This window comes from Procambarus clarkii, chromosome 49 (assembly GCF_040958095.1).
Source record: "Procambarus clarkii isolate CNS0578487 chromosome 49, FALCON_Pclarkii_2.0, whole genome shotgun sequence".
Taxonomy (NCBI): Eukaryota; Metazoa; Arthropoda; class Malacostraca; order Decapoda; family Cambaridae; genus Procambarus; species Procambarus clarkii.
This window is the reverse complement of record NC_091198.1, coordinates 24,354,369-24,371,588: the sequence shown is the minus strand read 5'-3', so window position 1 is coordinate 24,371,588 and position 17,220 is coordinate 24,354,369. Positions and strand designations below refer to the sequence as shown.

Here is a 17,220-nt window from a genome sequence, read left to right as displayed (position 1 = left end):
CAGTGATAGTGGTGGTGGGGGGGAGGTTTATTATGGTGAGGGGTGATGATGGTGGTGGGGGGGGGGTTATTATGGTGAGGGTGATGATGGTGGTGGTAGTGGTTGTGGTGACAATGATAGTTGTGATGGTGATTTTAATGGTAATGGTAATTGTGGTGGTGGTGATGGTCTATCACCACCACCACCATCATGGCGTTGTGATGACCGAAAGCCTTGAATGGTCTTCATGAATGAAGTCCAGCAGGCATTGACAGATCTGGAAAGTGACCCCAGTGTTGCTGCCGTTGTTCTTACTGGAAGTGAAAAAACCTTTGCTGCAGGTGCTGATATAAAGGAGATGCAGAACAGAAGATTTGTAGAATGCTATGGTACAAACTTTCTTGGTAACGGGGATGCTGTAGCCAAAGCCAAGAAGCCAATAATAGCTGCAGTGAATGGATATGCTCCTGGTGGAGGCTGTGAACTGGCAATGATGTGTTATATTATCTTGGCTGGAGAGAAAACAAAGTAAGGATATTATTTTACCTCGTTGGCTGTGAAGGCTTAGAATATTTTAGAATTTCCTTGTGTAGTCTCTAATGTGCCTTGCAACAAGATATCTCTTGAGAAAAAATATTAAAATGCAGGTGAAGATGGGGGTGGATACAGTGAAGTTGAGTACTGGTTTAAGAATAATGTGGGCGAGTAGAATGGGCTTCCTATTTGAATGAAAGTGGACAGTTTTTCTGGCTTCAAGAGTTGATTGTATATGTATTTGAATGGGACAGGGTGGTATTTGAATGGATCTGGTGTGTTCATTGGGGGTCTTCCTTCCCTCTATAGACACACCAGTGATGGTGTGTTTGGGAGTTCGCCTCCAAGAGGCCAGGCCATTGGGGTCGAGAGCCTCGCTCTAGGTGGTACACAAGTTGTTGCTTCCTCTGCGTGATTCTATGGTTGGGTGCATTCTGTTGGTTTGTTGTAGGGTATGCTAGGGATCGTTACCTTGTTCATATGGAATGCTGTGGATACCCCTTTGTAGCAGAGTTTATCCAGTAGTCTGCGGTTGAGTTCTGATCATCATGCGAATATATATGGTGCCTGGGTGTCCTTCGTGGTTAAGATTTTTTAGGCCAAGATAACTCCTCTGTGACTCATAATAGATCGACCAATTTAGTCCACTCTCGCTACATGAGAGTTTGAAGGGTGTTCGTCAGACTTGCTATATGCTGATGGTCATTGTGTGAAATTATCTAAGTGTAATTACCCAAGTGTAGTTTCAGGATGAGAGCTACACGCGTGGTGTCCCGTCTTCCCAGTACTCTTTGTCGTACAACGCTTTGACACTGACACTACTGACGGTTTTGGCCTCCACCACCTTCTCACTTAGCTTGTTCTAACCGTCTACCACTCTGTTTGCTAAAGAAAACTTTCTAACATTTTTTCGGCACCTTTGTTTCCTTAGCTTGAATCTGTGTCCTTTTGTTTTGTAAGTTGTTGGTGTCAGGAATTCCTCTTTGTCAGTTTCGTCGATTCTTGTTAGAAGAAAAAGAGCTGATATGATCACCACTTATATAATACTATCTCTTAGTTTTGGCATGTTTAACGCCTCTACCCTCTCCTCGTAATATTTGTTTTTCAGTTCCTGAAGCCATTTTGTAACATGGCATTGCACCTTTTCCAGTTTCTCTATGTGCTTCTTGAGATTTGGGGACCATACAACTGCTGCGTATTCCAATTTTGGTCTCACAATACTCATGAACAGTTTCTTTAGTATTTCGTCATCCATATAATTAACGCAAGTCTGAAATTGGAACACGACGCATACGCTCCTCTCACAGTGTATTTTGTGTGTTCCTCTGGCGACAGCTTACTACCCAAAACTACCCCCTAGGTCTTGTTCTTTATTACAGTTCTGTAATTCCTCTCCACATAATTTGTAAGTTGTGTGTGATCTATTTTCTCTGATTCCCCATTCCATAGCATTGCAATAAAGTAGGGGTCACAACTGCAAGAAAAAGAACAGGTTGGATAACAAGAACTTTTCAAACTAGAGATGTTATACCGATGATGATACTCTTCAAGCTACTAGTGCTCTCACTGTGCTGCTGCACAATTACCCCTCCTTTCAAAGCTGGAGAAATTGCTGACCTGGAGAGCGTGCAGAGATCCTTTATTGCTAGAATCCACTCAGTAAAACATCTAAACTATTGGGACTGACTAAAGTGCCTAATTCTGTATTCTCTTGAGCGCAGGCGGGAGGGGAAGGGAACTATTAGGAGAAAGCACCAATCAATTACGACTTTATAACACCTGGAAGGGATGAGGATAAGGATTTGGGATGGGACGGGGGGAAAGGAATGGTGCCCAACCACTTCAGGAACGGACGGGGATTGCCGACGCCGACCAGCATGAAGCGAGACCGTCGCTCTACCGTCCAGCCCAAGTGGTTGGGCGGCGCAGGCGGGAGAGATACATAATAATTTACAATTTAATTTAAGCTTGCGGGGGTTGAGCTCTGGCTCTTTGGTCCCGCCTCTCAACCGTCAATCAACAGGTGTACAGGTTCCTGAGCCTATTGTGTGTGTGTTTGTACTCACCTAGTTGTGCTTGCGGGGGTTGAGCTTTGGCTCTTTGGTCCCGCCTCTCAACTGTCAATCAACTGGTGTACAGATTCCTGAGCCTACTGGGCTCTGTCATATCTACATTTGAAACTGTGTATGGAGTCAGCCTCCACCACATCACTTCCTAGTGCATTCCATTTACTAACTACTCTGACACTGAAAAAGTTCTTTCTAATGTCTCTGTGGCTCATTTGGGTACTCAGCTTCCACCTGTGTCCCCTTGTTCGCATCCCTCCAGTGTTGAATAGTTCATCCTTGTTTACCCGGTCGATTGCCCTGAGGATTTTGTAGGTTGTGATCATGTCCCCCCTTACTCTTCTGTCTTCCAGTGTCGTAAGGTGCAATTCCCGCTGCAGTTCCTTATAACTCATGCCTCTTAGTTCTGGGACTAGTCTAGTAGCATACCTTTGGACTCTCTCCAGCTTCGTCTTGTGCTTGACAAGGTACGGGCTCCATGCTGGGGCCGCATGCTTCAGGATTGGTCGTACATATGTGGTGTACAAGATTCTGAATGATTCCTTACACAGGTTCCTGAACGCTGTTCTGATGTTAGTCAGCCTCGCATATGCCGCAGACGTTATTCTCCTTATGTGGGCTTCAGGAGACAGGTTTGGCGTGGTATCAACTCCTAGATCTTTCTCTTTGTCTGTTTCATTAAGTACTTCATCTCCTATTCTGTATCCTGTGTCTGGCCTTCTGTTTCCACTGCCTAGTTTCATTACTTTGCATTTACTCGGGTTGAACTTCAACAGCCATTTGTTGGACCATTCACTCAGTCTATCTAGGTCATCTTGTAGCCTCCTACTATCATCCTCTGTTTCAATCCTCCTCATAATTTTTGCATCGTCGGCAAACATTGAGAGGAACGAATCTATACCCTCTGGGAGATCATTTACATATACCAGAAACAGTATAGATCCTAGGACTGACCCCTGCGGGGACTCCACTTGTAACGTCTTGTGTGTGTGTGTGTGTGTGTGTGTGTACTCACCTAGTTGTGCTTGCGGGGGTTGAGCTCTGGCTCTTTGGTCCCGCCTCTCAACTGTCAATCAACAGGTGTACAGGTTCCTGAGCCTATTGGGCTCTATCATATCTACACTTGAAACTCTGTATGGAGTCAGCCTCCACCACATTACTTCCTAATGCATTCCATTTACTAACTACTCTGACACTAAAAAAGTTCTTTCTAATTTCTCTGTGGCTCATTTGGCCACTCAATTTCCACCTGTGTCCCTTAGTGCGTGTGCCCCTTGTGTTAAATATCCTGTCTTTATCAACCCTGTCGATTCCCTTGAGAATCTTGAATGTGGTGATCATGTCCCCCTTAACTCTTCTGTCTTCCAACGAAGTGAGGTTTAATTCCCGTAGTGTCTTCTCGTAGCTCATACCTCTCAGCTCGGGTACTAGTCTGGTGGCAAACCTTTGAACCTTTTCCAGTTTAGTGTTATGCTTGACTAGATAGCTCCATGCTGGAGCCGCATACTCCAGGATTGGTCTGACATATGTGGTATATAAAGTTCTGAAAGATTCCTTACACAAGTTTCTAAAGGCCGTTCTTATGTTAGCCAACCTGGCAAATGCTGCTGATGTTATGATCTTGATATGAGCTTCAGGGGACAGGTCTGGCGTGATATCAACCCCCAGGTCTTTTTCTCTTTCTCTGACTCTTGAAGCATTTCATCTCCCAAATGATACCTTGTATCTGGTCTCCTGCTTCCTACCCCTATCTTCATTACATTACATTTGCTTGGGTTAAACTCTAACAGCCATTTGTTCGACCATTCCTGCAGCTTGTCCAGGTCTTCTTGACGCCTCAAGCTGTCCCCCTCTGTCTTAATCCTTCTCACAATTTTGGCGTCGTCAGCATACATTGAGAGGAATGAGTCTAGACCCTCTGGGAGATCATTTACGTATATCAGAAACAGGATAGGTCCGAGTACAGAGCCCTGTGGGACTCCACTGGTGACTTCACGCTATTCTGAGGTCTCACCCCTCACTGTAACTCTCTGCTTCCTATTGCTTAGGTACTCCCTTATCCACTGGAGCGCCCTAACAGTTACTCCTGCCTGTTTCTCCAGCTTATGCATCAACCTTTTATGGGGTACAGTGTCAAAGGCTTTCCGACAGTCCAAAAAAATGCAGTCCGCCCATCCTTCTCTTTCTTGCTTAATCTTTGTCACCTGATCGTAGAATTCTATCAATCCTGTAAGGCAAGATTTACCCTCCCTGAACCCATGTTGATGGGTTGTCACGAAGTCTCTTTTCTCCAGATGTGTTACTAGGTTTTTCTCACAATCTTCACCATCACCTTGCATGGTATACAAGTTAAGGACACTGGCCTGTAGTTCAGTGCCTCTTGTCTGTCACCCTTTTTGTATATTGGTACTACATTAGCAGTCTTCCATATTTCTGGTAGGTCCCCCGTTTCCAGTGACCTACTATACACTATGGAGAGTGGCAAGCAAAGTGCTCCTGCACTCTCTTTCAATACCCATAGTGAGATTCCGTCCGGCCCAACAGCTTTTCTCACATCCAGCTCCAATAGGCGCTTATTGACCTCATCTCTTGTAATTTCGAACCTTTCCAAGGTCACCTGGTTTGCTGCCACCTATCCTAGCGCCGTGACTTCTCCCTGTTCTATAGTAAAGATCTCCTGGAACCTTTTGTTGAGTTCTTCACACACCTCTTTGTCTTTCTCTGTGTACCTGTCCTCGGCCACCCTAAGTTTCATCACCTGTTCCTTCACTGTTGTCTTCCTCCTGATGTGACTGTGTAGTAGCTTTGGTTCTGTCTTGGCTTTATTAGCTATATCATTTTCATACCTTTTCTCAGCTGCTCTTCTCACACTAACATACTCGTTCCTGATTCTCTGGTATCTCTCTCTCTACATTCTGGAGAAAGTAGTGTGTGTGTGTATGTGTGTGTGTGTGTGTGTGTGTGTGTGTGTGTGTGTGTGTGTGTGTGTGTGTGTGTGTGTGTGTGTGTATGTGTGTGTGTGTGTGTGTACTCACCTAGTTGTACTCACCTAGTTGTGCTTGCGGGGGTTGAGCTCTGGCTCTTTGGTCCCGCCTCTCAACTGTATGTTGTGTGTGTGTGTGTGTGTGTGTGTGTGTGTGTGTGTGTGTGTGTACTCACCTAATTGTGCATGCGGGGATTGAGCTCTACCTCTTTGGTCCCGCCTCTCAACTGTCAATCAACTGTGTGTGTGTGTGTGTGTGTGTGTGTGTGTGTGTGTGTGTGTGTGTGTGTGTGTGTGTGTGTGTGTGTGTGTGTGTGTGTGTGTGTGTGTGTGTGTGTATGTGTGTGTGTGTGTGTGTGTGTGTGTGTATGTGTGTGTGTGTGTGTGTGTGTATGTGTGTATGTGTGTGTGTGTGTGTGTGTGTGTGTGTGTGTGTGTGTGTGTGTGTGTGTGTGTGTGTATATGTGTGTGTGTGTGTGTGCGTGTGTGTGTGTGTGTGTGTGTGTGTGTGTGTGTGTGTGTGTGTGTGTGTGTGTGTGTGTGTGTGTGTATGTGTGTATGTGTGTGTGTGTGTGTGTGTGTGTGTGTGTGTGTGTGTGTGTGTGTGTGTGTGTGTGTATATGTGTGTGTGTGTGTGTGCGTGTGTGTGTGTGTGTGTGTGTGTGTGTGTGTGTGTGTGTGTGTGTGTGTGTGTGTGTGTGTGTTAAAAAATTAATTGTGAGTCCGTGTTAAATTTGAGGCGAATATTCATGACGATCTAAATAATTATCTCAAGGAAACTAGTGTACATTACCTCCACTCTCACTTGCAGCGAGTGGGAGGACATCTCCATAGTCGGCAGAAGAAACTACATATTTTATGTTAATATTTACTTCATCCTTCTGGACCAGAAACTTTTTGATATTGGAATTGCAAACCTCTTCAGAATGTTTAATGAAGTTTGGAATTTGATTCAGGTTTGAAACTGCTGGCACTCTGGAGAGTGCCGCGTGATGGAGAGAGCAAAATATGGCAGACATTGATAGTGTGCCATGACACTCTTGGTAGTGAGGCAGTCATGCTAGTTTATGACACGCTGTCAAGAAGTTCTGATTAAAGAATGTCTCTCAACAAAATATTAACAAATCTTTATTCTTTTAATATGATGCAGTTTTAATATAACTAGTAGCTTAATCTACTACTACATCTACCGAATACTGTTATCTACACCTAAATCTACCTAAAAATTTTATCCTCACAGTGGAAGTATACAAAATATTCGGTGATAGAAATTATTATATTAATACTAATTATATCGCCCAAATATAATGTTGAACAAGGACAGTCTATCATATAATGCTTGAATTATATAAATGAAAATATATGAAAACCTGTTGTAGGAGACCTATAATAAATGTTGCAGATTGACCCTCATGGATAATGCCGGGTTCGTACAGCCTCGAGCAACGCCCATCCTCCCAATAGACAGTACGTTTTAATACCAAATGTAATAAGTCCAATCCTGACTACCGGCATAGTACATAAATACACTTAATCGCCAGCCTCACACCAAAATATTGTGAATATTAGAGTTTACCTTAAAAGCTGTATAGAAAACCAAGACCTAACCTAACCTTGGGAGTGTAGGAGGACAAGCATGTAAATAGCCTATATTGCATCTTAATTACAATTAGTACTTACCCTATAGTTATATTGATATTAGAATTTTATATAATTAATAAAACAAAACTAAAGTCTTTCAATAAATTATAAAGTAACTCAGGATTCGAATCTAGGAAACCACTTTACCGATTGCTTTGAAATTTTGACACAACGTTGCAATCGAATGGGCGCGTCTTTTTATATATACCTACTATATAGATGCCACCCCTGTGACAGGTAAAAACATGCATTTTTTTTTTACAGCGCCATCTGTTGCACATAATAGCAACATGCCGGTATACTAAATATGTCACGAATTCCATTTCAATGTTTCCGATTGCATTGATAAATTTTATTTTCATAGATTTTGATTTATTTTATTTTTTATTGAATTATTTTGTGTGACATTGCCTTAGAATTGAGCTGTGTTGTTTACCATACCGTTCATTTCGTAAGTATTAGTATAAATGCCACCTGTGACAGGTAAAACTATGCTTTTCTTGAAAAATGGCACCATCTGTGGCATGTAAGAGCAACACCCATGCTATACTAAATATGTTACAATTCCATTTCAATGTTTCTGATTGCACTGATAAATTGAGTTTTCATAGATTTGGATTTATTTCATTTTGATTTAATTACTTTGTGTGAATTGCGTTGGAATTGAGCTGTGTTGTTTACCATACTGTTCATTTTGTGAGTATAGTCTATTTTTTTATTTTTTAATATTTCATTTCATTTGTTTTTTACTGTTTTTCTTATATTTCAGTGATGGGAACATCAGATCACTTGATGTTCCCAATTTTTTGATGAGAACATCAGACCATTTGGGAAGGCATCGGACGAGGGAGTGGGGAATGGTGGGGAGGACAAGGGACAGAAGTGAGAGATGGTGGGGAGGAGATGGGATAAGGGAGAGGGTAATAGTGGGGAAAGACGAGGGGGATGGGGGGTTTTGGGATGGTGGGAAGGAGGGGATGGGGGGTTTGGGATGGTGGGGAGGACGAGGGGATGGTGGAGTGGGGAATGGTAGGGAGGACGAGGGGACGGTGGAGTAGGAAATGGTTGGGAGGCCGAGGAGATGGGTGATGGAGGAATGGGGGACAGGGAAGGTTGTTGTGGCTCAGCAAAGCATATGCGTTGCTGTGACTGGTTTGGGTGTGAGCTTCATAAAGTGTGTCATTCACATAGGCTACGTTTGCCTTCTTAAAGTCTAACACCCACACGGGGTGAAACATGTCACAATCAGTTACATATGTTCATAGGGAGATTCAGAAGCCATTTTTACACACACACTCGCTGCCATCATTAATTTAATCATCTTGTAAATGAACAACACAACAATTATATATTAAACAATATTACATAAAGAGTGCAGATCTAGATTATAACAAACGGGTAAAGTGAAATAATATACAATGAAATTAATTACGCTAAAGGTAATTCTAGCCTAGTACATCCTCGCGATAATTATTTTAGGCTATTGGTTGTACACAAAGCTGCAATTATTTAATGTCACTCGTAGATGCAACATAAAATGTTGGATACTGTCGTTATATATTAATTGATAAGAGTGTATTTTCAAGATTATCCTTCTCTCCTTTGTAGAACTAACATATGAATGTTAAAACAGGTGTATGATACTAATTATTATGTGGCAAATTTTCTGGTGGGTTCCAGATCAAAGCCGTACACTGTGAGATGTGTGAATGTTGCAATACTCTCAGTCTGTTAAGAGACTCAGTATGACTCATAAAGAGGCTCAGTCTGACTTTTAAAGAGGCTCTGTCTGACACTTAAAGAGGCTCAGTCTGACTCTTAAAGAGGACCAATCTGACTCTTAAAGAGGCTCAGTCTGACTCTTAAAGAGGCTCAGTCTGACTCTTAAAGAGGCTCAGTCTGACTCTTAAAGAGGCTCAGTCTGACTCTTAAAGAGGACCAATCTGACTCTTAAAGAGGCTCAGTCTGACACTTAAAGAGGCTCAGTCTGACTCTTAAAGAGGCTCAGTCTGACTCTTAAAGAGGACCAATCTGACTCTTAAAGAGGCTCAGTCTGACACTTAAAGAGGCTCAGTCTGACTCTTAAAGAGGCTCAGTCTGACACTTAAAGAGGCTCAGTCTGACTCTTAAAGAGGCTCAGTCTGACACTTAAAGAGGCTCAGTCTGACTCTTAAAGAGGCTCAGTCTGACTCTTAAAGAGGCTCAGTCTGACTCTTAAAGAGGACCAATCTGACTCTTAAAGAGGCTCAGTCTGACACTTAAAGAGGCTCAGTCTGACTCTTAAAGAGGCTCAGTCTGACTCTTAAAGAGGACCAATCTGACTCTTAAAGAGGCTCAGTCTGACACTTAAAGAGGCTCAGTCTGACTCTTAAAGAGGCTCAGTCTGACACTTAAAGAGGCTCAGTCTGACTCTTAAAGAGGCTCAGTCTGACACTTAAAGAGGCTCAGTCTGACTCTTAAAGAGGCTCAGTCTGACACTTAAAGAGGCTCAGTCTGACTCTTAAAGAGGCTCAGTCTGACACTTAAAGAGGCTCAGTCTGACTCTTAAAGAGGACCAATCTGACTCTTAAAGAGGCTCAGTCTGACACAATTAATTAAAGAGGCTCTGCTTCGTAAAGAGGCTCAGTCTGACACTTAAGAGGCTCAAACTGAGCCTCAGGCTTTATTTATGTATATTATGTTAAGAACATACGAGGCTGAATATTGTTGGATAGTAAACTAATCACATAAAATTAATCCTTTAATTTTCTATTATACATATAGGCACAGGAGAGACTCTTGTTAGCAGGCTTAGCAGAATCATTTCGGAAGACCTTACCTTTAAAGAACACAATAAAGTAGCCGTCACAACTGCAAGAAAAATGACAGGTTGGATATAAGGACCTTCCAAACAATGATGTCATACCAATGATGATACCATACCAATGCTATACCAATGCCAAGCAATACCAATGATGGTACTTTACAAGACACTAGTGCTCTATCCGGGTTGAATATTGTTGCAAACTATCAGCCCCATTCAGAGCCGGGGAAATTGCTGACCTAGAGAGCGTGTAAAGAACCTTTACCGCCAGAATCCACTCGTATAAATCATTTTAATTATTGGGACGGATTAAAAGTTCCAAATCTGTATTCCCTAGAGTGAAGGCGAGAAAGATACAAAATAATCTGCATTTGGAAAATATTAGATTATGACCTGCTTTAAATATTGCGTTTAAGGAAGGTCATAATATATATAAATATAAATGCTAATGTTCGTTTGTTCAAAATCGCTAATGTCCGAAAGTTCTTCACCGATTGCTTTGAAATTTTCACACAATGTTCCATTCGCATCTGAGCGGGTTTTTATATACATACTATATTGACGTCACGTCTGTGACGGAAAAAACATGCTTAAAAAAAAAAAAAGTTTTTTCATGTGAGAGAAATCTTCGAAACCTCTATACCGATTGCTTTGAAATTTTGACACGACGTTGCATTCGAATAGGTGCGTGTTGTGGGGAAATTCCAAGCAGCTATTCTCTCTTTTTCAAACTGATTTAATAAAATAAAGTTATGTCTTATTTATTTTCTTAGTAAGTAAGTATTAATTAAGTGGACTGTATATACTGGTAAACTGCCTGAAATCTTCTTACACACTATTGGGAGGGACAATTGGTAGCCTAAACCACTTTGTTATGGCTCCTTCTTAAACTACCAATTGTTTACCTTTAAATCTATTATTTCAGTTATTTCATTATATAGTGTACCACATATGGTGGTCTAAACTACTAATATAATAATTAATTATAACTACTGCTACTAAAATCATAAATGGCTTAGCTATGCCAGTAGAATGAGCCTAGTAAGGCGTGTAGGTGTAGCCTCAAGATGGGTGTGGCCCTGCCTCTTTGTGCCACGTAATGGCGGCTGGTGGGAAGGACAAGGCTTGGCAAACAAGTAGTTAATTATGTGTATGGACCAACTGTCTGCACAGATTCTTGCTGCTCCTCTCACAATTTACCTGTATGGGATGCAAGGAATTAATCAAAGTTCCCTAAACATATCAATTACAGGTATGGCATGAACTGTGAGGGCTATAATGGGGTTCACGTACATTGTGTTTGGGTTGTTCATACATCATGACCGACTTATTTTTATAAATGAATAAATGTGCACGTTATAATTCAGATACAAAATACTTGATAAGCCGGATACAGTCGTTGATGTGATGGTTGTTAGGCTGTGTAGCTGGTGTTGACACGTAAATGGGGTGTCTAGCTGTATACACCAGTTAGCCAATACAGCGTGGTCGGCTGCTATGTTTTGTTGTTATTGTGTATATGGACGCCTTCCTGCCCACTCCGGGCAACGCCCTTATGCTCTGGTTCCTCACTCAAAGTAATTTTACATTAACAAGGGAACCTAGCTACAATACTGTGTAAATAATTATATTCATTCTTATTGAATACTTTTTTGTTAACTCTAGATACTAAACTAATCTATTAACAATGTTTCATAATGTAAATATACAATGACTTCGATGATGTCACGGAGTCGATGACATCACGGAGTCTCCCATTTTCCATCCTGAAGGGAGTACAGACTAGGGGAGACTGTGTTATTTGTGTGTGTGTGGTTGTGTGTGTGTCGGTTTCCCGACATAATTCCCAGGGGGCAGAACACGGGTCGAAGTCCCGGTAAGGACTGCGATCACTTTATTCTTCTCCCTCAGAATTATAGTGCTGCTTTAATTTGAGTTTACATTGTTGTGCAGCAGTCCGTTGGGGACGTATGTCCCATACTGGCGTATCGGGTGCTGGAAGTCGTTGTACGTCTTCTTTCCTGGCCAGTTCTAAAGGTACTAATTTCTCTAAAGTTTTGAGAGTAGTGTTGCCTTTGCATTTTACTTTCACTATTCTCAAGATGCCCTGGCTGTCTGGATGAACAGAGACTATTTCTCCTATAGGCCACTCAGAGCGTGGTCCATCACTATCCACCAGAACTGTCACCAGGGTTCAAGTTAATTCTGTTATAGGGATTGTTTGCCCCGTAATGATACTCCCTCAGAGCTGTTAGGTATTCACGAGTCCATACGTCATTCCACCGACTTATCACCCCTGAAAGATGTTTGAAACGATGAACCAAATCACTCTCTTTGACATATGAAGGATCCTCTGGTTCCTCATCCGTAAGGGACACAAGTGTTTTGAGAGGTCTCCCATACATCAAATGAGCTGGACTTAATGGTTCACGCTGCAAAGCATCATCAGAGAGGTAGGTAAGTGGTCGGTTGTTAACTCGTGCTTCTATTTCTATGATTACTGTTTGAAGCTCCTGAAGGTCAATCCTTTGGCGGTGTAGGGTTTTCCGTAAAGACCGTTTCACCGTACCAACCATCCGTTCATAGAAGCCTCCATGCCATGGTGCTCTGGGAGGTATGAATTTCCAATAGCACTGCCGTTGAGTTAGGGCTGTGCGTACCTTGGGGTGTGTCCAGATTTTCCTCAGGCATGCTTCTCCTGCCACCAAGTTGGACCCATTGTCTGAAATCATTAACTTGGGACAAGATCTACGTGAAGCAAACCTGCGGAAAGCCTGTAAGAATGCTTCGGCACTCATATCGGGAGTCACTTCTAGATGGACTGCCCTTGTTGTGGCACAAGTAAAAAGACAGATATAGGCCTTTACTGGTTTCTTGTCTTTAGTGCCTGTCAGTGTCAGTGCTCCTGTGAAATCTACTCCTGTTGTCTCAAAAGGATGAATATGTACGACTCGTTCCTTCGGAAGTGGAGGAGGGCCAGGATATGGACACACTCTGGCATCGTATCTCCGGCATACAACACAGGATTTGATTATGGATTTTACTGTCTGTCTACCTTGGGGTAGCCAGTACTGTTGTCTTAATTCTGTGAGAGTATCTAATACCCCACCATGCAGAGTGCAGTATTTGTGTATATGTAACACAATTAGTTTGCTTACTATGTGGTGACGAGGGAGCAATATTGGATTTTTTGCTTCCAGATCTATGTCAGCATGTTGTAAGCGTCCTCCGCATCTTATCAAGTTATAATTGTCAGTGTCTAACCAGAGACCCAGATCATGTTGTAGCTTCTTAGGAACATTGTCAATTTCTGTCCCGAATGTGTCGGTCTGAGCTCTTTTAACCCAGTATCTTAAGGCACTAGGGAATTTATGCTTGATTCCTATTTTCTTTAGAAAATCAAACACTACTTTGGTGACACCTACAAGTTTGTTCAGTTCAGAGTACCGAGCAGGATCAATTACCAAAGTCCGAGGTAGTTCCGGGTTCTCAGTGGGAACAGTGACATTGGTCACAATGACTTGTGGCTTTTGTTCAGGCCACTGGTCGCTGATTAGCCACTGAGGTCCATTGAACCACATCTCTGCCTTTGTTAATTGCCGTAAAGTCAGGCGTCGGGAGAGATAGTCAGCTGGATTCTCTTTAGTAGGTACATATCTTAGTTTATACCCTGCTGACAACTCTCGTATTTCCTTAACGCGGTTACTCACGTAAGGATTCTTACTGTTATTGTTTTTAACCCACTGTAGCACTGCCTCATTATCTGACCATACTACTGTTTCTGTAAAGTGGATGTTGCTTAAGGCCTTGATCAGATAATGAGCCAATCTTACACCTAGCAGTAAGGCTGTTAATTTCAGTTGTGGCAGTGATCTTTTCTTTAAAGGTGCCACTCTGGCCTTTGATGTGAGCAAATTGGCTTGCCCATTTGAGACCAGGTAAGCTACTGTACCATAAGCCTTTCCTGAGGCATCACAAAATACATGCAGCTTAATTGGTTCTTTTTCATTTACTACTGTGTTCCTAGGGAACTTGACAGACTCTAGGATACTTAAATCTTTCACTAACCCTTGCCATTTTTCCTGTAGGGCAGGTGTTAGAAGATCATCCCAGCCTATCTTTTGTTGCCAACATTCCTGTATTATCATCTTCCCATTAATTAGTATTGGACTTAATAAGCCTAATGGGTCGAAGGGTTTGCTGACTTGTGATAGCAATTTTCTCATTGTTAAGTTAGTGGTATCTGTCTCCACTGACTTGATTGTCAACTGATCGGTTGTCGTGTTCCATTGGACACCTAGAACCTTTGTCATCTCGGGTACTTGGTAGTCGGGAAATTCAGTTGTGATCAGTTGTTTTAATTTGTCATTGTTAGAGACCCAAGACTGGAGAGGCATATTGGCTCCCATTAATTCTCGATTGGCCTCATGGTATATGTCAAACAGCTTACTTTCACTGTTGGCTGTTCCTTGAAAGTTATCCACATACAGGTTCTCGCTAATTTCTGTCTTGTTCGGGCTATTGGACTTCTTCAAGTGCATATCCAAGGTGGCTTGAAGCAGAAATGGTGAGCTCGTGGCTCCGAACAAAACAGACGCAAACCGATAAGTGATTATTTCACTGTTTGGATCATTAGGATCCTTAATCCATAGGAACTTTGTGTAGTTCCGGTCTTCTTCTTGAAGACCTACCCTAAGGAATGCCTTGCTAATGTCGGCCGTATATGCATAAGTCCCTATACGAAACTTTAACAGCACGTCATAAAGCCTTTGTGTTAGGCTTGGGCCTGTTTGAAGGCAATCATTTAACGAAACACTATTCTGCCCCATCTTAGCACTGCAATTAAATACTATCCGTAGTGGGGTAGTAACAGAATCCTTCTGAACATGGTGGTGTGGCAGATAATGTCCTTCCTTTGGGTTATCATTTGTTACAACTTCGATAAATTTGTCATCGAGCTGTTTCTGTATTATTTCATGGTACAACTTCAAGTTCTCAGGTTGTCTTTGTAAACGTAACACCTGTGATCTTAATTGATTTTGTGCCATGAAGTAGTTGATGGGTAGCTGAGGGTGATTCAGCTTCCATGGTAACCTGACCCAGTACTGATTATCTCTGTAGATAACTGAGTCTAGGTATTGTTTATAAGTCCAGTCATCATCTGGACTAGGTTGTTCAGGGACAATGCCGAGAGTTGCCAGGTCCCATAACTTATATACTGGGGGATCAAGCTCATCCTCGGAAATGTCTCTGAGTTGCAGTGGAGACTGTTCTCCTAGTCATGCAACCATTACTGTGTTGGCATGTTGGTGATCCACAGGTGCGGGTTGTTTTAGCCGTAATACTGATATATAGTATTACTAATACTGTAAATAGCCACCTGCAGATGGTAACACGTTCATACCGTGGTAATCTTCCTTTCCTATGATAAACTTATGGTAGACATCTGATCCCATAAGGATTCCAATATCGGAAAGGTTGTCCGATATAATGTTATCAGCCAAAGGAATTCTCTTTTCTTCCAGGAATTTGGCTGTTGTTCCTAGACCTTCTATATACAGGTCTGTTGGAAATCTATCTACTACTAGTGCTGGTACTTTTCGTACATAACCTCCTAATCTTACTGTGGGTCGTACTACCCTGTAAGTTCGGGCTCCTGAGTTAGTCAAGAATCCTGCTATGTTTATCCGTGTCTCCTCTACAGGTGTGAGTTTCAGTTTATCTACCAACTCCTTGGATATGAAGGTCAGTTGGGACCCTTGATCAAATAATCCACGTACGGTGGCTTTATTCTTTCCATTTCTAATGATCAATCGTGCAGTAGGTAGAGCTGATTTATGGTTAGACCTGGTTGTGAAGACACTTATGTCAGGTAACACAGTACAAAGCTTTACTGATGCTGTAGCTCCTTCCTCCTCCTGTGGTTTGGGAGACTTTATACTTGTGTCCCCACAAAGTGCAGTATGGTGTTGACCCTTATGGCACTTAGTGCAGATGCGCATTACTGTTGTGCAATTGTCGGGATGATGTTCCCTTATACACTTGCTACATCTATGTAACTCCTTGAGTCGTTTTATGCGTGTTGCACGATCAGGGTAGCGTCTGCAATTGTACATGGAATGTGATTGCTCACAAAACACACATGGTCTCCAGACATTATTTGACTCCATAACTCCAGACTCCATATTTGTAACAAATTAGATGGCAAATTCCTTGGCATTCTCATTGACCACAAGCTGAATTTCCAGGGACACATTCTAAACATATCAAAAAAAGTTTCAAAAACTGTGGGCATTCTTTCTAAGATCAGATATTATGTACCACGCCATGCCCTGGTGACTCTCTATTACTCCCTTATCTATCCATATCTCAACTATGGTATTTGTGCTTCGGGCTCTACTACCCAAAATCACTTACGTCCTCTAATTACTCAACACAAAGCTGCTATTAGGACAATATCCAATTCTGGCCCCAGACATCACTCGGTACCCCTACTCAAATCTCTGAATATGTTAGACATTAAGTCACTGCACATTCTCTCATGTGTATTATACATATATAAAACGCTAAACTATAATGCCAATCCTGATCTCAAAAGCTTCATAGAAGGTTGTAACAGAACCCATGAGCACCACACCAGAAATACAGTTTTGATATTCCTAGAGTACGACTAAATCAAACCAGAAATGCTCTACAAATCAAGGGGCCCAGAATGTGGAATGACCTTCCCAACCATGTTAAAGACTGTACCTCTCTCAACCAGTTTAAGTTAAAAACGAAGCTATACCTAATAAATTCCATGTAACCCACCTTACCCCCCTGTTGTCAACCCATGTATATTTTTTGTTTTTTTGTTTTTCAAATCAACGCTGTTTGAATGTAATTTTCTGTAATAATTTGTAATTGTATTTGTGCTGCTTTTTCAACAATGTTTCCCCCTCTTTTACCTCTATTTTTTATATGTACTCATCACATCTTTTCTTTTTACCCATTAGTTTTAAGCTGTAGTCATTAATGTTTTTCCTGCCCGAAACGCTTTGCGTAATAGTGGCTTTAGGCATTGTATGTACTAGCTCTATCTATAAAGCCAACAAACTTTGTAAATCTCTTTATGTATGTACCTTACCTAAATAAAGATTATTATTATTATTATTATTATTATTAACAGTATCTTGAGGAGTCACCGTCTTGGGTGACGCGTTAACTGTAGGTTT

The 17,220-nt window shown here is 41.8% G+C and overlaps 1 pseudogene; it reads left to right on the top strand.

The window, feature by feature from the left end:
* The first annotated feature begins 226 nt into the window (after positions 1-226).
* The window catches only part of LOC138351449 (enoyl-CoA hydratase, mitochondrial pseudogene), an 81,243-nt pseudogene continuing 64,249 nt past the window's right edge, over positions 227-17,220 (top strand).